We start from the raw sequence: 24294 nt of genomic DNA, 5'->3' as shown, positions 1-24294 counted from the left end.
ACACGTTGTTAGAGATCTAGATCTACATGAGCTAAGAGAGAGAATATTCAGTATTGTCCTTACTCAGGACTGGTTGGAGCCATGTACTATTGTGCTTGCATGTAAAAGCAAACCAGGATACCCACTGTAAACTAGCTGTTGTAAAGGTAAGCAGCATACAAATGCCATGAGCTCATGATTTCCTTAATCCTGACTTGTTAGAGTCATTCATCCTTGAGGGATGCTCTTCTTTTGAAAGGTTTTTCAGCAATTTTGTTTGCCTTTTCTCACAGCTCTCACCAGATCAGGCACTGTCAGTGCAATACATACGGCACTGCCTGTTGGGCTGACATTTGTGTGTCACTCCCTTCACAACCACGAGCTCCTTCCCCTTTCCCACCCAGAAGTGTCCCAGCCAGGCTCTGTCGTACACTAACATGACACTCATGATCTAGCTTGCATTACTTGCTGTTTCTTCCTTGTAAGTTGTCAGCAGTTTGTATTTAGAGACAACGTGATGTTGCTAAGGGGTTTCTTCTTCACGTGCTATGTGGGGTGGCTCCTGACAGTCATGATTTTATTATGGATCTTTTTGTGATTTCCCTTAAAGCTTCAGTTTCTACAGTGATGGAAAGCTCTGGATTCTCTTTTAAAAATAGTTGTGATGCTCAGCTCTTTAGAACAGAAAATGTGAATCTAAAATGCTAGGATATTGAAGCAGTAAATAAAAATACAGCAGTTTGTTCTATTTCTTATACTCTGAGTTTTGAAGAGGTCGGGATTGATAAAACTAATTACGTAATGTAAGAAAGAAATTATAACCTGCTGCCACCCACTGTCCATGCCATTTTAGTGGTAGCGAACACCCACTTTCCAAAGTGGAGGATACACTCCCATGATGGATCCATATCTCATCTCTTGTCGTGGCAACAATACAGGCTGGGATGTGTTCATCTGCCAAAGCATAATATGACTGTGATGATTTCACCAAATACATGTTCAAAATGGACAAGTATTATAATAGGATGTGTCAGTGGGTTCTTAATTTACATAAGAATTAGCATATATAAACCACACGGGGATGACAATTCTCCCTGAAACTTCTCTGAGTTATTATTACTGGATTACAAAGCACAGTCATTACTATATCACAGTGAATAGTATTAACACTTAATAACTATTACCATTGCTTTTTTAAAACAACTAATTGTAAATAATATTGTTATTTTAAAGTGGTGGGTGAGGGAAAACTGGGTTCATATCACTTAGAACTGGTCATTAAAGTCAGCATGGACTGTAGTAATTTAAGAATTAGAGTTCCCTGAAAACATCTGCTGTCTGTTAGCAATGTATGTATGAGAACAAACATTTCAGCTCCTGTTTAATGCAAAAGGATTTTGCATTAAATGTTTATTAAACTAATTATTTGCAGTCACGTGCTGAGGCTAACTGTGAGATTACATGTGGAGGATCCAGCCTCAGGGAAGGGGCATCAGGGCTGGAGGAAAGTGCCAGCACCACACAATGAACATCAGCTCAGGCCCTGGAGCTGCCTGGGAGCTACAGGAGGGGATACCAGATGAATAGCCCTCATGAAGAGCATGAGGCTTGGCAGGTCTTTAACACTCCAGTTACATGATGGCTAGATGAGCCTTGCATCTGAAAAAAAGTCTCATCTTCTAGCACATGAGCTGTGTATATTTGCTGGCAATTTGTATGTGCAAAGTAGCTTTTCATCTTTATGGTCACTTAAGTTGCCATTCATCAATGGGCTGTAAACAGAACTGTCTAATCACCTGCAAGGGTTAACGCCTTTGTTTTTTATTCATCATCAGAGGGGAGAAAATACTAAAGAATACAGTGGGGAAAATGATATCTGTAAATTCAGACAAAATTTAAAAAGTGGTAAATGGATCTTGAGGCGGAGTAGTACAGCAGCACTGATTTTGCAACTAGATTTCAGGCCAAAGATGTTATCTCACACCATACTGCTGTTTATCTCAAAATGTACATCACGTTACAGGAGCTGTAACAGGGAGGTGTTGATATTGCTGTTGAAAACTTAATATTTTGTGTTCCCTAACCTTGGTTATTATAGCCAACTCTGTGTGTTAGATCTTGCATAGCATCTCAGAGCCTTAAAATCTTTGGTGTGCCTATCCTCATGAGACCCCAGTGAAAGAGGGATGTACAGCATGCCTTAGCTGAAGAGAGAAGCAGCTTCCCAAGCCTTCTCTTTCCTTGCTTTCCCTCACACCCCCTCCTTCGCTTACACTAGCACTTGAGAAAATCTCTTGTTATTCTACTGCAGGCTGTTCCACTGCGAGTGAGCTGCATTTGCTGGGGAGAGAAGCGCTGCTGAGAGAAGCTGCATACACTGCAACTTCCCTTCAACAGAATCCTTCTGTCCACCTGCATCATAAGAGTTCACTTGGGAGAGCTGAGAATGGGGGGACTTCTGTTCCCCTCACCCTCTGCCTTCCATCTGAAAGCCTTACAGTTCTTCACTTAATAACGAAGAATACATATGCTGTGAATAAAATATCAGTACAAAGTGGGAAATATACTTTAGGGGTGTTTATCCGGAAAGGAATATGAAACAGAGCAGGAATAGAACACAGTTACTACTTCAGGTAAATCTGCTTATTGCTTTATTTCTTATCATTTGTAATGATGATACCCAAATCTTTGTCATGCATGATACTACAATGAGATGATTTCATTCCTTGTGTTGTGCATCACTCCTTGCAATGCAGTTTTTTTCAGTTCATAACATTAATGTGTGATTTAGTCATAAGATTGGGAGTACCTTTCAATATTGAATGCTGAGATGCAGTGAACATGACAAAAATTTTAAGTTTCAGTTTTTTGAACTTGTGACAAATATATCTCTGCACAATATTTATCGGATTATCTAGGGAGAGCTTTGTTTTCCTGAGGATGCTTTGATTTATCTTTACATTTATAATGACTTTAAAAAATATTTTGAAATAGTTTAGTCCCCAAATGCAGACTTAAAAAAAACAAATTTTGCAACAGAGAGGCTTACATGAGTAAAATAATTTTACTTCTTGAATTTGTGAGTAAATATAAATGTCTAGTCAGTATTTACTGGCACTGCTGAAATCCCAAGCAGTGCAGTGCTGTGTGGACACAACCACAGCAGTAGTTTCCTCAGACATGTAGATATGCTGAAATCTCACTGATGCAAAGTAAACTACTTATTGATTTAATGATGTTTTGATGATCCATAGTGTTCTCTGTAACTGATGTAGGACACGCTTCCTTCAGCATTGCATATATTTTTTTGTATTGACAGTGTTTTGATAAACATTCTGTAGTGCTCCTGCAGATGTTCTCTCTTAATGCCTTTTAACTGTTTTCTAGGAAGCAGCATGAACATTAAACACTGTTTTCTACTGCTGCAATCATAACACAGGTTTTACAAGCATCAATGTGAAGTCTTATCAGATGCATCACAGCATCTGTGTGTTATGATGCTAGAACAGTGGTATGTTATCCCACTAAGGTAGGGAGAATCACAACTTCTGAAGTAAGCAGAAGCTGAAACATTATTACATTGCATATACTGGAGGATAGTTCTCTCTGTTATGTTCTATCTTGCCGGCTACAGCAGCCTCAAAATCTCGGATGTTTATTTTTATTGTAGGATGGACAGCAAAAAAAGAAGTTAGGCATATTCAAGTAACCAACTGTTTTGGTTCATTGTGAAATGAAACATATTCCTGTTCTTCTGTAAGGACAGCTTTAAAGGATGTAATGTCTCTCTCACATATAAATGCAATTTGAATTGACACAGGGCACAGGACATGCCATTAGAGACTGTACCTTGAGCTTGTTATTGCTGCTGAGTTGTTCCCATCTCTGCTGCCTGTGCTATGGAGATGATTTACTGTCTCTGCCCATGAGTCTCTCTCTGTACTGTTTGTAGAAAATAGGGCTGATAGTTATTCATAGTTCTGGAGGCAACAGACAGCATAGCTCTGGCTGCCAGTAGAAAAAGTAGCTGCAAAGATATTAAAGAGACTTTAGCCCTGGGACCCTAGGTTTTATAATTATAAAAATTTCTGCAGAGTTTCCTCCCTTGATATCCAGTTTGGGAAGACAACTCTGTCATGACTCCCTCCTTTGCCAGGAGGTTAATGAGAAATTTCTGCCACCCCTGCTAATGCTTCTGCAATTAGAAGTGAAGGCCCTTGTAGTAGAAAAATATACATGAGCTCCTGGAGACTGTGCAGCAATAGGGGAAGGCTGAGGGAGAGACCAAGAAACTACCTGTATCTTTGTATAGCCAGGTTGGCAGCAGAGGGAATTCTTAAAGGGACAGGAGGTCCACCTGTTTGTCCATATGAATTTTTGGGTGGTTGAGTGGGAACCACAGGCAAGGTATGGAAGTTCAGAACAACCTGCCAGTCAGGGCCTACCGCCTCAACCTCCTCCCCAAGTTTTTAGTAAAATAAAACACCCACCAGAGTACTGCTCTATTTTTGTGGCTCCACACGACATGTGGTTGGGTATTCAGCCTCTCTCAAGCAAGAGACTAAACACAAGGGTCTGCCAGCAGGTTCAACTAAAAAATATTGTCTTTGTTGCACCCTTACAAGCTGCAGGGTGCAGAGTAACACATGCACCAGATTTCAGGTGTTTTAATTGCATGCATTGGCACACTTTTTTAATGTCTGAGTTTGCGGTACAGAACAAAAGGGCTTGTACAGTGCTGTGGGGAGGAGGCAAAAGTAAAGCAATGTAATATGGAAAACAAAGGGACTAGATTCATTTGCTGGTATATTATGAGCATGGATTTACCTTGGAAATGCCTTGGAAATATCTGCAGTGATGCAGGATACTGGGAGGTGTCTTTGGAGCTCTGACATGTGCTAAGCATTTCTTTCCACCTTCTCCTTTCTTCCCATCTCCTTGAGTGACTTTTAGGAGCTTGTCCTTTGCATTTGATTGCATGGAAAGGGTACCAGCCCCATGGTCAGTAGCCAGGTCAGTCAGGTTTCTCTTGCTGTGCTATTCTCCCCTATCTTCTCAGGAGTGGATAGACCTAGCCTCTGTTTTTCTAATAAAGCTTTCTTTGCTCAGCCTTCACTCGTGGTAAGCCTTAAAGATCAAGGCAGGCTTCTGCCTACAATTTCTGAAGAAGGCCAGTTAGGGCCCACAGGGTCATCAGCTCCAAGTGCTGACATTTCCCAGTGGAGTGGAGCTGGACTTCTGGCCCTGCTTCTGCCCTGGCTGCAATAGGAGGAGGGTGAAAATTGTGATTACGTAACTGGTTACTCTCACAAGTGACTTATTATGATTAGTTCTCCAGTAGCAACCTCTGTTATCCAGTAATCATCATAATTATCAGGAAATTAGAAAAGAAAGATGGGTTTGTAGCTTATGCACGAATTTAGGAAAAAATCAATTGAATTTAAAGAGAGAAGATCTCCTTGCGAATCTTAAAATTTACAGTTACCCCATCCTGAACTTGTATTTCAAAGAAAGTTACCAATAAACATAATCTTTGAATGCTGCTAAAATAGCAAATGACAGAGGTGCTTTTTTAAAATCTGTTGAACTGAAAGCTATGTTTGAACACATTCCTGTTATCTGGAAAGAAATATCAGAAATATCTTGGAGTTTTCTGATGCTTTCTCATTCAGAAAAGCACTGAACAACCAAAAGCCTCAATAGGAACAAATCATAGAAAAATATCCTATTGTGTACCTTTGTAAACTGGTGAATTCTTGTCACAGACAAAATGTTTATACAATGGCAGTCTTAAAGTACATTTTCTATTCTACTTCCAATGGATTCTCCAACATGTCTCCAACTAATAAAATATATTTCACTATATGCAAACAAGTTAAAAAATACAAGAATGTTTGTATATAGATACTAGAAGATGCTTATTGCTGATTCATACAAACAGCAGATATTTTGTGTGTTCATAGAGCAAAACACAATTCATGCCTACTTTTACCTCAGCATATACATACATGTACATGTATATATATATAATATGAATGAGAAAAAGACATGGAAAAGCAGTCATTCTTGTGGCATAAAATATAGGAGAAAATCCATCTAGCTGGCTAGATATGAAATCTTATTTCAATTATTAAAGCCATTTACCAGTAGTTGACAAGATGAAAACCTGTTAGTTAATTTCATTTATAAGAGCTGGATAATAAATTTAAAGAAATAGAGAATAAGCACTTTTCCAGCATTCACTGAAGAATGATGCCAAGAATACAATTAGCTTTGTTGCATTGCTCCAGTTAAGTTTATGAATGATGCAGAACACAAAGGTCTCTCCACACAGAGCTGATGTGCATTGTAAGTTACTGATTTGTCACAAACCCATTTCAATAGTGCCTTGATGTATTGCAACAGACTGTGTCGCCCTAAGGGGAGTTAATCATAAACAGTCAAAAGCTTTTCAGTCATTTTGTTCCTTACCGTTGTGATGAGACTGATGACAGCCAGAAATGCTCCATTGTATCCAACATTAGTGGCCTCATTTTACACCATGACAGTCCATGGCAAAGCTACCACCACATTCAGAAGTGCAGGTGTTCACTATTTGCACCATAAAGTGCCTGTTGAGGTCTGTATTCCAGCTGCAACAAGTGGATGAAATAGGTAGATGAAAAGGAAAAAAATACATAAAAGAATCACATGGTAATGGATAATCATTTTGCAGTCTCAATGACCCTGCTGACTTTTCCTTCGCTTTGGGAGAATAACTAGGCAGAATATTTTTAGACATTTTAGTCCTCCGATCCCTCTAAAAAACTTTTTTTTTTTGGTAAATTGAGGGATTTTGATTTTATTTGTTCATTTTTTTCAGGCAGTTTTAGGGTGTGCAAGAAATAACAATGAGCTGCTAATTTCCTTTGGACTCTGAAAAATTGTATTCTGTATTTTTATCACAATCATAGCTCAGAAGTCTCTGTTGCTATAAAGGCTCCTGAGCAGGAAACAAGTGCTATATAATTGCATGTCGTTAATGTTCAAGTATTAAGAAGAATAAGGATCCCTTACAGCAAAAAAAGGAAAATTCATTCATTCACCAAGGCAGAGTAAAAAAATCTGGGCAAAAATATGGTACTAATTATCATCAGTTTGAATTTTTCCAATGTCATTTGACCATGTGTGTAAAGCAGTAGCAATTCTGTTCCAAGGAAAAATTCTCTCTCTTTTCAGTTATAAAAATTACTGCATATTGAGTTAGTTTTTTAATTAAAGAACCGAGCTAGATTATAATCACAGTTAAAATAAAACATGAAAAGTATTAGGAAGCAACTTGACTGAGCTGATAACAAGCTGCTAAACAGGGTCTGTTAATTTTGAGTTTGTGAAATCTTGCTTACATGCAAGTTAGCCCCCTGTGTCCTAGTTTTCCCTGTTATAAAAGTGGGTAATAGTATTCCCCACCACTGTAATGTAAGTTGGGCTTCCCTGGAAGAAATCATTGTTCAGAATTAGAGATAATGCTGCCCTTTCATGCCTGATGCTGGAACATGTAATTCAGTCTGCTTTCCTGACGCAAGCTTCATCAAACTCATTAAATTGACCCTCACTTATTCCTGCTGAGGTTCTGCTTGGTAATATCCAAAGTGTCAAATATTACCGTTTCATCCTACTTTAAATGCAACCTATGGTTGTTTACCCTCTTCCCCCAGCCCCCAGTTTATTAACAGAGAATTTTTGCCTTTAAAGTTGTAAGAATTGTTTTAATGAGAGAAAAAAAAAGTTAACTGTGTTTTATTACATTTAGCCTTTTAATGAAAGCAACTACATATGTCTAATTACAGTTATTGAATTCTCCAACCTCCTCTTTGTCCTACAAAATATTAAATACGCTCATGATAAATTGTTACTCTCTCAGAAAAGAATAAACAGCCTTGAAGACTGTAATTTGTTAATTGTCTACAACTTAACTAGATGCAAAATTTCCCTTTGAGAGATGGGTAGCTGAAGTCATTACAGTGCTCAGATTTGGCCAATGAGCCAACTCTGCAGAAAACTGGGGAAAAAAAAACAAACCCACAAATAATATATACTTTTTTTTTAGCAGACTAAATCCTGCAGCTAACTCTTGGATGTGGTGCTCAGGTCCTACCCTGCTGTGGGGCCAGCAGACACTGTTGGGAACAAACTGGCCACTGCAGTGGATCGGTGTTTTTCTGTTTTATAGACTGATCTGAAAGTCTGCCATTCCCTTGCTGAGATGTAGAAGGCAGCGGGCCATGTCTTGGCAAGTGGCTTTTGGCTTTTTACATGGCATCTTGCTCCTTCCTCGCTGGCATTAAGAACTGTCCTGGGGAGCTCCCTGATCCCAGACAGGCTTCCTGGAGTCTCCATCTCTTCAGGAGACCAGGATCAAGCACCACCATCAACAAACTTGATCTACAGCACTGTTGCCCGTTAGTGGTTGTGAAACACTATAGATTCTAGACTATGGTCTTGATGAAGTTCAGGTATCTAATGCTACCTGTGCTGCTCCTTTTGAGAACTTTAAGCTGCAGCTCATGCTTTGTGACAAAAAAGAAATCCTTCCACATGCTAATTGTCTTTTTCATAAAAAGTCTTTAGTCTGACACATGGATTTTTTTAATGATCTGTTTCACAAATAATCTTAGTGGACTTGTCTTTAGCTTTTTTCAGCCCATTCTTCTGTCACTGTATCATGTATAACTCTCCTTTTTTGTAATTCTCATTATCCCTCAGTTCAAGGTTAGAGCTGATCCACTTTTCACTACCTCTTTCTATAGGTCTGCTGCAACTTAGATTGCTTTAGTTACCCAGATCTCTTCAGTTTCTAAATATATTTCTATCTATATCAACTGTATGTATGAAGGTATTATTTGTGTGAATGTAGAAGCACATTTTATTCACTCAGGGTTTTTTTTTGGTTTTGTGTTGGTTTTTTTTTTTAATTTGCGCACATTTAATTCAGAGCTTGGTGATCTCTATGAGCAACTTAAAATTATTTCTTTCAGTGTGTCATCTTTCCCTTTGCAGCCATAAACAAAGCTCAGCTCCCATCACACTGCCCCATTTGTTCATTTCTGATTGATCAACCTGAAGAATATGGTCTGCTCTGGCCAACACTTGAATGGAGCTGCTCAGGTTGTATGATAAGACAAGACACTCGTGTTTGTCAGTGGTGGCTATCACTGAGTTACCCTGCAGGTGACAAAAATTCTCCAGTTGCCTCCTGAATGGTTAATCCATGAGCTGCTGCTGTCCATCTTCAGGGTCCCATCTAGTTTATAATAAGGTCACTTATTTAAAGTGATCCTATCATGGTCACACAGGGTATTGGGGTATTTGAAAAGTGGTCTGATCTCTTAATGGAGGCAAAATGAACTAGAAAGACAGTTGACTGTATGAAACAGTTTTGTATGAGTCTTCCTGCAGTTGTATTTGTTGCTTCTGCACAGGGTAATGCATACTCATCAAATTTTTCATACAGAGAGTAGAACCATCTCAGTGCAAGGAGATTTAGAAAGGCATTGCCCTTCATGAGCAATTTTATTTTAAATCTTTACTTCCTAGTTTTCTGACAGCATAGGAATAACATGGTAAAAGTAGGGCATCAGAAGAAAGGATAGAAGTGGAAAAGTTCGGAAAGGAAAAACTGTAACAAATGGAGAAACCCCAAAGCACTGGACAGTAATGACAAATTACTCTTTTTCAATACCTGATTTTTTTTCTTCATTTTAAAATGTATTACCTATAAAACCTATCTTAGTTGAATTGAAATATAAGATCATTATTTCAGGAGTCTGGGAATGAAATAATTTAATAATTTCAAATAAAAAGTAGAATTTGACCAAAAGAAAGCATATTTAAAGGTTGTTTCTGCATTTCTTATGTCAGTATATACTTTCCTATAGATTTTTACATTATTTATGCCTGTAGGCATTTCAGCTCAGAATATGAGCTCATCATACAGAAAAAGATGAGCGAGTGTGATCTGATCCATTACTCTGAAGGGCTCCGGGATGTCATTTATGGATTCACAATCTTTTCTGAAGGTTAAAAACCAATATCCCAGTGTTGATAAGGGAAATAGTCTATTACATTTTTGGTATTCTTCTGTGATTTTCTGTAGTACTGTGTCAGCATGATGTGATTTCATTGCTTTTCTTTGGTGATGGCTCAGGAGGAGAAAGTTGGGGCTTTGGTGTTTTGGTGGTTTTGGGTTTTGCTTGTTTTTTTTGTTTGGGTTTTTTTTGGTAACACTTTGCCTAGAGTAAGGGATTGCAAAAACTGCTTTTGCAACAGCTTCCGGTTTTGTGGGATGCTTACAGAGGCCAGTGAACTCTACAGCATAAATCAGAGAAGGAAGAGTTGACAAAGAACTGACAAAAGGGATTTTTCTTCTGTGAAACAATTTATGAACACACTTGCTTTCTAGAGGCATAGGTTAATACCCTTTAAATATGCCTGAGAATAAATCTTTCTAAAGAGACGCAGAAGCAATTGAGGAATGAAGGAAATGTGAAGTGAAGCAAACATAGCTGAAAGCTAGACCTGCCCTTTTGTATCAGGAACCTTGCTTCAAACACACTCAAGTTGCATGATGTTTTGAAGTGCTCTTGAACAGATCCTTGCGGTGTTTCACAGAACTGCTATGAGGTGTGCAGGTAATTTGGAAGAAACCATGACCTGCTGTGTAGTGCTGTTGAGTTCAGGAGACTCATTTTTAACTCCTGTGGGAAGCCTGTGACACGTTGATTGACTTTAAACTATGCATGGGAATTGGTGTTTTCTTGCCCAGTTTCCAAGATTTTGCATTCTTCAGAAATTGCAGAACTAATGATCCTACTTGATCCATAGAGTTTCAGTAGCTTAGTAACTTGACCAGACTGGAAGTGTTACAGGAGCAGTAAGAGAAGAGCTCAGGCAAATTCTGTAGTAAACAAGTGGTTTTAGGGAGGAAGCTGAGACTGAGATTTTCGTGCTACTAATCGTATTAGCTACAAAAGGAAATCCCAATAAGAAGATTTAAAGAGAAGTGGGAATGAATACAGATTCTGTTTCAGATATTTGTGTGGCCTCTGTACCACAGAGTTTCATAACCTTTTATATAATTAACGTAAGAAAAAAGAAGTGTTATTGTTGTTGTTTTAATTAGCCCCAGTTAAAAGAGAGGGCAAGGTCTAGAAACTCCATCTGCTGAGTCAGCAGATGGAGTAAGCCTGTGAGTGTTTTTGGGAAGGGAGGGGTATTGCTGGTTTTAATATCATGTCAGGAATGGACACTAAGATTTGCAATTTATAAGCAAATGTGATTCTGTCATTAGGGCAGAGAAAGAGTTATTTTCAGCTTTTTTCTCTAATGCTTCTAATGAGCTTGGCATACTTCTTGCCTTTTCTGTAGCATTCAAGCTGCTGCTATAGCTTGTGCTCTACTTCAACTGTCATGATTTCTTAATGAAAAGAAAAGTAACACCTCTTGTTGTCTGTTCAGACTCATTAAGTAACAAATTAATCAGATACATTTTACGAAAACAAGTCTCTATCAAAAAGTATGATGCCAGATGAGAACAATATTTTGGTAGTCTGTTGGATCTTAGGATTCTTTTCTGTTATCTGGAGTGCAATGGAGAGATTAAGAATGCCTAAGTTACAGAGGGTGTTTGGCCAGACAAAATGGAGTTAATAAAGTAGGCTTTGAGCAATGACTGAAAGATCCCTAATGGCTAAAAGTGTTCATCAACTTCATCAAAGAAGTTATTTTTTTGGGAAAAGGTAAAGGCATTCATTTACTAGAAAATACTCATACTAGAAAATACTAAATCTACCAGTATTTTACCAGTGTAACACATAGTTCATTGGAATTCTTGCATTCAAAGCATAGTTCTTCTTAGGGTTGCCCCATGCAGTTTGTGCAAAATAAGCTAGTAGAATCCGTGCACTTTAAACCTTCCCTTCCTTCCTGACTACTGATGGAGAATTTAGGTCAGTGAAAGCAGCACCATCCATTCCTGAAGAGGTTTTTATCCACAGGCAGAGTAGGGACCAGTGACGCACAATGCTGCTGCTTCATGGGGTTTGTTCTGTTCCATGTTGGAAAATGGTAACATTGCATCTCTACTCACTAGATCATCTTTTAATCTGAACTATTTATCATTTGTTCCCTATCTCTTGTTACTCAATGTGTTTATCACTTGACTGTAAAGTGTTTCAAGTTCGAAGAAATTTGTTTTTGTCAGACATGAGAAATGCAAGGCAAGTGGACTGAAAGCTGATGTGTATTGAAATCCTGAGGGTTTGTAATTATTTACTCCTTTGATATGATCATTTGAAATGACCATTTCACTTGTGTGCCCCATACACAAGAGATTTTAGTCCATTATGCACTGAACCACTCCTCTCTGTGCTTAACACTTTTATCCCATCTGTAAAATGGAGGTAAGACTTGACAACTCCAGCAAGGTTCTGGATCTGCAGATCAAAAAGTGCTGCAAAAGCCTCGGGCAGTGTCAGCATTAGTGTTTTCTTGGCATACAGACTAAATGATGTTCTTGGATTTCAACCCCTAAATCCTGGTGATGGAGGCTAGGACTTCATCCCATTTAATTGCTGACCTATTAGGAGGAATAACATCAATTCAGGCTTGTGTAGTTACCTTGGGGTCTGTGAAATGTCCTAGCTGGGTTTTCAGTTGGTCTTCGTGCCTGCCCATGTCTGGCCAGTGGAGAAAGATGCTCCTTAGTGTCAAGTGATTCATGTGTGACTATGAGGAGCTGTGCTTCCAGATAACCTTAGTAATGCAGAAAACTTCTCTGCTTTTCCAGGGGAATAAACACTACCACTAGAAGAACAAGCCCCATTTGATAAGCCTTTAGCAATCAGTTTGTTTCCATTTCTCTGGTGGCGAAAAAGTGCAAAGAAAAAAGAAAAAATCAACTTAGTCTGTTTCTCTTTCTTTACCAGCTGCCTCATGTCACGTTTTATCTCTGGCTCAGCCTATCTCTGGAAGCAGCCTCTAAATTGTATTGCAGGCAGTAAGATAGGAATCGTACATTGTCAATAGTTCTCAGTTCATTTGCTTCTTGCGTCACTGGGGAACACAAGTCAAATGAATGGCCTCATGCAACAGTGTCTGTACTTTCATAATCCTTGTTATTCACTTGTTATTCTGAGTCATTAGATAAAGACTCTGTCTAACTCATTTTTAGTGGATTTGCTTGTCTGCCCTTTCCTTCCCCTGTTACGCCAGCAATGATACAGAGCTGGTTAATGACTTGGCCAGTCTTCTGCAGAGGCAACGCGATGTTTACGAGATAGAGGGTCTCATGCAGGTACAAGCTTCTCTGATTAATCCCTCTGTTAGCACCTGCTGGGACATATTTTCACTTCTTTGGGCAAAAGCCAGATACCCGGGCAATAGGTGGCGAAAGGAGTAATAGTTGGAAGGAACATGGGTTTCCTTCTCCCTGTGTAATAATGATCCTCCGTGATGCTTCAGTTGGTGATATGTTGTCCTATTTGATGCAGGTGTGTGGATGTGAGCAATGTATCTGTGCCCCTTTTAGCTTCATCACCACACACTTATAAATCAGCACCATGAGAAATGTACTTGTGCATGCTAATGCACAGCTCAAGAAACTGAGAGGGGATTAGCCCTGCCGGGGTGGGTTCCACACCTGTGCTGTGTTGCTAATCTCATAGAAAACCCTTTTCTACTTCTGTTTTGGTCAATAGGGTTGCAGAACAGTTCCAGTTCTTGAGCTCCGGTTCCCCCAAATTTCTTCCTTTTTGCACATCATTGTTTGAGGACACTAATGAATTTAAACCCAAATATTTTTTTCCTTTAAAGATCTTAGTCCTTTATGTATTTCTGTAGAATTTAAATGTGGGTCCTAAATGACCAGGCTGTTTGGGACTGGTTGTGTTGATGTGCTGAAGGACTCTGTATGTTTTGGAGGCTGAAAAAAAAAAAATGCAGTTGATTTATTCTGATGCTTTATATAGAAATTAGGGAGTGTACCTATGCCGTACTCCATAGTGATCAGTGGAGCAGCATTTGTAATGCAGTATCTCTCAATTTTCGTGACTTTATGGGAACTCTAGCTCCCGGAGAATTCAAGTTCTGCCTGGTGTCCAGTAGTGCAAAATTTATGTCTTTACTCTGTGTGTGCATTCATATTTTTACGTTTCTGTAGGAAGTCCACAGACAACAATACTGATGTTAAAATACCACAGCTGAAAGCTTGCTGGCCAAGGTGAGCCACCAGATTTTATATGTGAAATAACACACTCATGCTTATGAGCTCTCAGTGGACAGCAGGAGCAAAGTGAAAAGGACCAACCTGTTGTTAGTGTTGTCACTGCATGGTACTCCAGGTCTGTAGAGTGTTTGTTAAGGGGCAGAAAGTATCTGCTGGAGCTCTTCTGTTTTCTCCTGGTGGAATTTCCAGACCTGCTGGTGTTTTGCCCTGGTTTGGGACAGCAAATGCACCAGCAGCACTGAGGGTGCCTGAGCATCAATGATCCTGAGCTTCCAGGGGCTGTGCTTCAGCTGTGCCTAGTTGGGAGAGTTTTCCTGAAGTCAGAGATGCCACTGCTTCTGCAGGCCCTGAGCTAGTTTGCCTCTGGCGCTGAGGAGTCCAGGTGCTTAGGCAGCAGCTCTCTGTATTGGGCTGGCTGGTAACTGCAGTTCTCAGGGTAACTCAGGTCTAACAGCAGTAAAAAGAAAGAGAGCAAAAGAATAGGCAAGACTGGAATGAAAAGGGAGACGAAGTGGTGCACCTGAGACCAAGGGAGAACAAGCGACATCACTTTGGTACAAAGGCAACTTCATTTGAAACAGAAAAGTCTTCATCAAACACCAGTGTTCATTTCACGTATCTCATCTTAAGTTGAAAAATTGTGTTACCATTAGTGAAGATTTTGTAAATGGATGTTCCTCATAGTAAAAAGAAGGTGCTGTGATAAATGATAAAGAATTCATTAGATCTTGTTGTACTGAAAGCTAAGAATAGCCACCACTCTTATTTCTGGGTTACAGATACTAATATGAAGAGTAATAATAGCCTTGTACCTCCATTGCAGGTCTGAGTGCCTTTCTGAATAGTTGCTGCCACCCAACATAGATTTCAACATGTTTTCTCAAGAATGTTCCTCTCTGGGACTTGCATTACTGGCAGCCCTTGGCATTTTTGATTTGGTGGTCACTTTTTCCTTCCTATGCAAGAGCTTTTTGTGCATTATTACTCATCAAAGACTCCAGTAAGAGTTTTACACCTATGTCTTCTCACAGCCACTGAGGCAGAGGAATATATGCAGTTTCAGGAATCCAGTTCTGATCATAATAACACCAAGATAAATATGAAATAGTGTCAATGCTAAGAAAGATGTTCATGTAGAATAAAGAGGATAAGCCTACATCTAATTTTTTTTTTATTGGAGCATTTTTTCATCCTGACGTTTTGGGGTACTTTCTAATGAAGAAAAGTACCTTCTCATTTTAGATATAAATCCTAAGAATTCTAGAAACCAACTATATCCAAAAATAAAGCAGACCCATCTACTTCAACCAGACAAGCTTTGTGAATAGCAAGACATGAACAAATTTGGTATTAGAAATATCTTTTAATCTGTCAGACTATAAAATACGATTTTTATTCTACAGAAGTCTTATGGGTTTATTTCCAAATGTCTCATCTCCTATGCAGCAAGGATTTATACCTGTTGTAAGAAGGATCTTCAGAACAAATGCTTTGAAATTTTTCTTCAGTAGGGCAGTCATCCTACTTCAAATTCAATACTTCCTTTTTGCCTGTATATATGTTCTGTAAACAAGCAAACTCTTAAATTCTGATTGCAATGAAAATGTAGTAAGTGGAATAGAAAAGGACTATTTAATGTTGTCTGTTATACTCCTCTTGCAAAATTTTGGTTAATCCTTCATCTTTCCCTTTATCAGATACCAAATTAGTCTGAGAAAGCATTCTAGGGCTAACTCAGATATGCAAGATGCAGGTGTGTGCAATCTTGTGGTCATGTTTCATAATTCTAAGGTAATTGTTAAGAATAAACCCCTTTAATATTACCTGTTACATGTACTTGCAGTCATTTGGTGTCTGGAGCAGAGAGCTGTCTGTAACACAGAAAGTTTCTAGTTTTACATACTGCATATTTATGAATCATTAACCTTCCTTGGGCCTGCATATAAACATGAATCCCAGTTTGTATCTTAAAAGTCCAGCCACTGTACCTTTGGTTTATCTATTGCTGACTATTGAAACCACAAGTGCCTGACAAATTATACAAGTGAGCAGACAATTTAGAAATTAATTTCAGAAGCTGCTGCTACAAATCGCTTCCTATCAAGTATCATGAAATAATGGTGGTCCAAATACTATTCTGAATTGTCTGGCTGAACTTTGACAGAAAGCATGGAAATGACATTTAACGAACCGAGGCAATCATTAACCTATCTGTCTCTGTGATACTCCTCTCTGACCTCTCGTTTAACCAAATAGATATGTACATTGTTTCCCATGATAGTTTTCATCCTGCAAGTATTATAGCGTATGTATATGAAAAGAGCTTCTCAAAGACACTAATTCTATGTAGCCTTCTGAAATACATAAATCTGCAGGTTGTGTAATATTTTGAACATGCTAGTTGGCATATTCAGTGCTATACCAAGTGCAGTCAATCCACCTTTCTCTCGAAGAATGAGGAAGAAATTTTTGGTGGCATTTTATCCTTTCAGCTTTCCTGCCCATTGTAACTTTACATAAAATTTATTTTGTTCTTTGCTACCTGCAGTAGATTTTTTTTCCTGCATTTCTCAAGATCATTACCGACATATTGACAGTGGAGGGCATTCTGTTTCAGCAAGCAAGTGAGGCAGTCTGATGTGGGCAGTGGGTGGCTGGTTTCCTTGGCCACCCTCAGTTAACTCTCATGCCAGCATACCAAGTGTGAACAGCAAGCTGCTGATGATTGCCCAAGACCTTAAGTCTTAGGTGAAAAAATTTAAGTCATCCTAGAGTGGAGAAAAGTTTTGAAATCTGATAACCTGCATTTTTTTATTTTCTTTGAAATTTGATAGTTAAGGAGAGTATCAGTACATGCAAGGCAAGAGCCAGAAGAATTGGCAGACACAGAAGAATCAGCTGTTGAAGCCAAGGTGGGAGGCGGCATTTAATTATAGTAGGGTTTGCTGGGCTGGGGATGTTAGTGGGCTGAAGTGTTGATGTGAATTTGGCACAGTGGGTGTAGTGCACAGAAGTAAGACTTCAAAAAGGCATTTTGTTTTGTGAGAGTTAGGGATTTTTGGACATCCCTTTCTGAGCTGGACTGCAAAAGAATTAGAACAAAGATGGTGAGGGGATGGAGGAAGAAGTGGAGCACAAGTGAACCCAACCCCCTTTTCTCACCATTCTGACACTTCACCTCCAGAAGCTGTATTAGACTTTTACTACAATACCTGCCCATCAGTTAGACCCTATTAGTCCTGCTTTGAGGACTGAAAATAGGTCCAGGTGGAAGGATCAACATGAGTTAGGCCTTTAACAGAATCCTAAGAGGTGCAGAAAAAAAATGCAGATCTTTCAAAATGGGTTTCTTCACTCCTCAAGTCAAACTTTTAGATCTTGTTTGCATAGTGAACTGATTTTATTTGTTATCTCCTGTACCAAGCAAAGGTTTTTACACAGAACCAGAGCTTTTAGGACAGGCACACAGAGGCATGCAAAATTTCCCAAGACTTAGGTGATTGTTTATGACACTCACTGTGTTTACTCCCTAGGGGAAAGGATGCTTGTTATATTCCTATCTTTTGCAATAGCTCTAATACATTACAGTAGTTTGTGGTGACACCGACAAATAGTAAAAATTTATAGCTTGATTTGCCCTAAGTCTTTTAGAGTAGGCATGCACAACAAGTAAATGTCTGTTTGAGCTGCATCTGTTGCTCTCACCTATGTTGATACATCCAGTACTGCTTCATGCCTCCTATTTTCTACCCACCTCAAGACCACAGCTCTTGCTGTGTTCATCACCTCTTCGGCTGGCAGGCTCAGCAAGAGCTATTGCACATGCCAAAAATATGTGAGCTGGCCCAAGGGGTGCAGCTGCCAGTGGATGTGCTAGCCTGTGCCTGGCTGAGTGCTACTGCATGCCATCAAGGCTATTATTCAACAGAATTAAGAGGAAAGAGTGAAAGGAAAATTTATGAGACGAGAAAGAAACTCTGCACACAGTAGTTGTATAGTCTCTTTAGTTGCTTGAGATTTGTGAGTGTTCTGTATCTAATCCTACTGTGATCATGTAAATTTTAATGTTTTGATATAATGGTTGGATATGATGACCTTAGTGGTCTTTTCCAACTTTAACAATTCTATGATTCTGTGAAATATACCCCTTGGAAATTCTCTCTTCCTGAAAGAGATACAAATGTCTTAGCAGCCTAATATTCAGGGCTAACTGTCCTGAGTTAGTGTTTCAAAATCAAATGTCATCTTTCACTAGAAATGTACAATATTTTCAAAATGCAGATTCGAAATGTTCCTATAAAGCATATAATTAAACTTCCTATTACTTGTGCATTCCTTGTGGTTTTTAATGTACTCATCCGTTCCATGTAAGCACTCTTGTGTCTATTTGTGACATTTTAATGGCAATTCTCACCAAAGTCATTGCAAGTTTTTGGCTCACTCTCCTTCTCTGTAAAAGACAGCTGTTTAAGATATACTTGCTTTTGTGGAGAAAGAAATTATGAAAAATTGCTTCAGCACTGATCAGTGTCTTATAGCCACCTGTGCCACTTGAAGTGCTCTATACTCAGCCAGCAACAAAAGCTGTGATAGCAGCTGTCTTTACCAAAACCGAAAACATGAGTTTTGAGAATAGAGGAAAGGTGCTGGTGGGAGCAGCAAGAGTTGTTCCTTTTATATTTTTGCATGTGTCAAAGTAGTCTGGCATTAGACAGCGAAGACACTGAAGAGGAAGGGAAACTCTTTTAGGGTGGATGTTCATACCAAAGTGCTTCATCCGTCTCTTTTAGGCACATTGATTCATACTTCTGTGATTGCTGTCCCACACCCTCATCATCTGTAAAGAGAAGAGAGATTGCAAAATGCCCTTCTAGAAACACCTGAAAGACTAAAATTTCCTTTTGCATTCTCTCATATGAAGTGCATTCTACCTGTGATACATACAGGAGAGGGGACGTTGCTTTTCTTGGATGGCTCTCTAACCACATCTTTCAAAGGGCAGTGGTACTTAGGTCTTGCACTGGAGAGAGACGGGAGCATCCATGGAGCTGTGAGAGATCATGGAGCTGACTGCTGCTGCTGCTGCCTAGTCAAATGCTGCCTGAGCTCAGGCAGGCAGGGCTTTGGGAAAGCCTCAAGGGAGAGTCCTAGTCACCAGCTGAAAGTTCATTTCATTGAAGCAATGGCCAGCTGAGGACCTTATGTGACATCGACTGCTTCTTCCCCTTCAGCCAAAACAGGCCATTTGCAGGCAGTGTGAGTTCCTGCATCTAGCTGAACAGAGGTGATGAACTATTAGTTTTCTGGCTGTGAGAAAAATTAATTTCTCTCAAATAGGAGAAATTGGGCAAAAGGGCCCAAAAGATATGTTTCTGGAGGAAAGGATTATGGATACTGTATAGCAAACCCCAAAAGAGATTCCATCTGCTGGAACTTTGTGTCCAAATATCCCTGAAAGAAGTGTGGATACAATGAAGAAAAAAAAAAAAAGAAAAGAAAAGAAAGATGTGCCTCTTTGCTTAATCATCATGGTCTTTACTCTTTTGCCTTTTATTTTCTTACCTTAAAACCTTAATCTGTCAAATTCAGTAGGATATTAAAGATATTTGATATAAATTTTCTGATGGTTCACATCAAACATAGTAACATAAATGTGGTAGTTCATGTGAGAGAATATAGTGGTGATGTAAGTATCTTGTAGGGTTTAGTGTGTTGACTCCACCATTCTGTTTCATTTATCACTAGAAAAAAACAGGTAAAAATCCTAGAATTATAAGGATTTTTAGAGGAACAGGAGTGCTGATCTGCTGGAGAGTAGGAAGGCTCTACAGAGGGATTTGGGCAGACTGAATCAATGGGCTAAGGACAATTGTGTGAGGTTCAACAAAGTGCAGTGCCAGGTCACGACAACCCCACACAGCACCACAGGCTGGGGAAAGAGTGGCTGAAAGTGGCCCAGCAGAAAGAATGTAGAGGTGCTGTTTGACAGCCAGCTGAACATGAGCCAGCAGTCTGTCCAGGTGGCCAAGACAGCCAGTGGCATCCTGCTTGTTTCAGGAATATTGTGGCCAGCAGGACCAGGGCAGTGATCATCCCCCTGTACTCGGCACTGGTGAGGCTGCACCTTGAATCCTGTGTTCACTTTTGGGCCTTTCACTACATAAAGACATTGAGGTGCTGGAGTGAGTCCAGAGAAGGTCTGGAGTACAAGTCTTACGAGAAGCAACTGAGGGAGCTGAGATTGCTTAGCCTGGAGAAAAGGAGACTTAGGGGAGACTTTATCACTCTCTACAACTACCTGGAAGGAGGTTGCTCAGGGAAGTGGGTGAGTCACCAACCCTGGAGGTGTGTAAAAGATGTGTAGATGGGGCATTTAAGAATATGGGTTAGTGGTGGACTTGGCAGTGTTAGGTTAAAGGTTAGACTCAGTGGTCTTAAAGGCCTTTTCTAGTGTAAACAATTCTGTTCTGTGGACTACTCACATCCATGTTTGGTTTTGAAGAAATAGCTGGATGCACCTTATGTTCAACTGCATTAAAAAAATAATAATGAAAGAGTGTGTGTCTTGCTATAGTAACTGGCACTGTGCACTCTAAACTTTTTATTTCTCTTTTCTTGCTACTCTATTCCCAAATTGCTAATTAGAGTCAACAAATTGGCTGTAGAATACAACAAGACATCATGCAGTCTGCCAAAAGGAATGGCTGGCATCCGTACAAACTGGGTGACGATGTGTTTGAAGACTTAATGTTGGAAAAAGCTTTCAAGATTCTCTTAATCCTCACTGTCCTCCTACTGAAATGACTCAATTCCAAAGGCAGCAACATATTGTTCCTTTATTGTCAGGGGTTTGGTTAACAGAAAATAATTTCCCTGTGAAGAAATTTGGACCTCCACCAATTAATCATAGAATCATAGAATCAACTGGGTTGGAAAAGACCTCCAAGTCATCAAGTCCAACCCTTGATCCAACACCGCTGCAGTTACTAGACCATGGCACTAAGTGCCACATCCAATCTCATCTTAAAAAACCTCCAGAGATGGCGAATCCACCATCTCCCTGGGCAACCCATTCCAATGTCTGATTACTCTCTCTGGAAAAAAATTTCTTCCTAATATCCAGCCTAAACTTCCCCTGGCACAGTTTAAGACCATGCTCTCTTGTCTTACTGATAGTTGCCTGGGAGAGGAGACCAACACCCACCTGGCTACAACCTCCTTTCAGGTAGTTGTAGAGTGACGAGGTCTCCCCTGAGCCTCCTCTTCTCCAGGCTGAACAACCCCAGCTCCCTCAGCCTCTCCTCATAGGACCTGTGCTCGAGTCCCTTCACCAGCCTTGTTGCTCTTCTCTGGACCTGCTCCAGGACCTCAATATCCTTCCTGAACTGAGGGGCCCAGAACTGGACACAGTACTCAAGACGTGGCCTCACCAGCACTGAGTACAGGGGCAGAATCACTTCCCTGCTCCTGCTGGCCACACTATTCCTGATACAGGCCAGGATGCCATTGGCTTTCTTGGGCACCTGGGCACACTGATGGCTCATATTCAGCTTTCTGTCAGTCCAGACTCCCAGGTCCTTTTCTGCCTGACTGCTCTCCAGCTACTCTGTCCCAAGCCTGTAGCGCTGCAGGGGCCAAAGTGCAGGACCCAGCACTTGGCCTTGTTGAACCTCATCTCATTGGAATCAGACCATCTCTCCAGCTTGTCCAGGTCCCTCTGAAGAGCCCTCCTGCATTGCAGCAGATCAACACTCCCTCCCAACTTGGTGTCAGCTGCAAATTTGCTAATGGTACACTCAATCCCCTCATCCTGATCATCAGTAAAGATATTAAACAGGACTGGGCCCAACGATCCCTGGGGACACCACTAGTGACCAGCTGCCAACTGGATGCAGCCTCGTTCACCACCACTCTCTGGGCCCGACCCTCCAGCCAGTTCTTACCCCAGCAGAGAGTGCCTCTGTCCAAGGCGTGGGCTGCCAGCTTTTTCAGGAGTTTGCTGTCGGAGATGGTGTCAAAGGCTTTGCTGAAGTCCAGATATCCACCCTCATCCATCAGGCGGGTCACCTGATCATAAAAGGAGATCAGGTTGGTCAGACAGGACCTGCCCCTCCTAAACCCATTATGGCTGAGTCTGATCCCTTGTCCATCCTGTAGCTGTTGTGTGATTGCACTTAGGATGATCTGCTTCATAACCTTGCCAGGCACTGAGGTCAAGCTGACAGGCCTATAGTTTCCTGGGTCCTCCTTGCACCTCTTTCTGTGGATGGGTGTGATATTTGCCAACTTCCAAACATCAGTTTTTCATTGTTGCACTGAATAACCAGTAAGTGCAGGCCCTGAGTGTTTGGTAGTTTGAACATAACCCAGCTGAAGTGTTGTGATAATGGTTGAGGTAGTTTGACTTGGCAAGCAGAGAAGTCTTGAGTGTGTGTCTTCTGTAGCTGCAAAGCAGCATATGTAGACCTACTACAGTCCTGTGATGCTGCACAAGATGTGCCCATGTATAGTGCTGTATGTCTGTATGCTCCCTCCCTATGTCTTGTACCATACATATGGATGTTTGAAAAATGTCAGCTGTTTAGAGTGGAGATGGATATTCCAGTTTGTTTCTGTACTGTATGGTCCACTATGACAGTGCTGATACCATCCCTTGCTTTTTATTGATGACTTTGCTGTCCTCATATCCCCATGTATTGACCAATGACTTACAGTGACCGATTTGTTCTGAATTTGCATGTTAATACAAAAGTTAAATCAGAGCACTGATGTTAATTTTCCAAATATATTTTTACTTGTACAATGGCGGACACATTCAGCTATGAATGTTATACAGCAATTTCTGCATGTATTATTTTCTAACAGGATCAAAGACTGTTGTGAAAGCTTTTACCCAAAATAACATGCTACTGGTGGATTCAAAGGTGACACTGGATCTGAGGGTGATATTGGGGAGTAAACAATTCCCTTTTCTTCTGCAATCTCCTACTTTACCGAGCTTTCAATTAGCCTGGGATTCAATAATTTTCAACAAGCCCAAACTTAGAATGATGATCTTGTGTATAAAACACAGGGAATATAATTAAAAGCATTCAGCTAGGCTGATCTGACTTCTGCTACTGTGATAACTTAGGAAATGGGATTGTTTCTGATCACACTGGCAAAAAACTATTTCTGAAATATGTTTCCCCATCGATAATTGTTGTCTTGAGCAGTGATGGTCTTTTTTGAATGAGGCAGCATGAAAAATCTTAAAGAAGCCCATAGATGTGGGCACATAGGTTCCTGTGTCATCCCAAATCCTCTGAGAATTAAGCCAATGTTTGGGCTACAGGGCATACAGGCTTGCAGAAGGGGATTTGTAGGGCAGGAGGTGGCTTAGATATATGATATGTGTTTGAGGCTCCTTGGCTGTAAAATGTGAGTGTCTTGTTTCTCTGATACATTTCTGAGCACAGCAGTGTAGCTGTTGTGGTAGAAGAAGGGCTAAATAGGCTTAATGCAGATGATCACTTTTCAAGATTTGCATCTGTCCTCATGTATTCAGCCATTAATAATTCTTGCCGTATATCTTAAAAAAACAATCTGCAAAATCCTTGGTTTCCGGCTGTTTCCAGGTTCAGTTATTCTGCTTGTCTAGTGGATTTGGAAGAAGATTGCATGCATTGTCACACTGCCTTATTCGACTCTTTGATCTCGCTCACAGTTCTTCGTGCATAGAGACTTCGAGAGTATTGGTTTCCTTTTCTCTTCAACTCAAGTATCTAGTCTAAAATATCTAATTTGAACAAATTGCAGATATGAAAACAGAGCTTTAAGACAAATGTTTAATGGCTCAGAATTAGAAATGGGTCAACTTGAGTGGAAAATGCAAGCTTTGGAGTCAAGATATCTGAATTCCTTTCTCAACATGCTGGATTTCCAAAGTAATTGGAAGTGAGTCTTTTGGTACCTCAGCAGATTTAAAGGATATCTGACCATTTCTTTTATTTACTTGTTGAGATTTTAGTCAGCTTCCTTTCAAAGATCTTTATTGCTTTACAATAATGGTG

The 24294-nt window shown here is 40.1% G+C and overlaps 1 protein-coding gene across 6 annotated transcripts in view; it reads left to right on the top strand.

Annotated features, from left to right (window-relative positions):
- Positions 1-24294, top strand: part of MYRIP (myosin VIIA and Rab interacting protein) — a 215521-nt gene that overhangs the window by 121680 nt on the left and 69547 nt on the right. The window contains exon 1 of one of the 6 annotated variants that reach the window (XM_064671077.1): positions 2284-2612. The exons of the other annotated variants lie outside the window; for them this stretch is intronic. The gene's annotated coding sequence lies outside the window, so the exon portion shown is untranslated. Of the gene's footprint in view, positions 1-2283; positions 2613-24294 lie in introns of those variants that run through there. 6 annotated transcript variants of the gene reach the window in all.

This window comes from Pseudopipra pipra, chromosome 1 (genome assembly GCF_036250125.1).
Source record: "Pseudopipra pipra isolate bDixPip1 chromosome 1, bDixPip1.hap1, whole genome shotgun sequence".
In the NCBI taxonomy this organism is placed as follows: Eukaryota; Metazoa; Chordata; class Aves; order Passeriformes; family Pipridae; genus Pseudopipra; species Pseudopipra pipra.
Note: the sequence above shows the minus strand (reverse complement) of the source record. Positions and strands in the feature narration are given on the sequence as shown.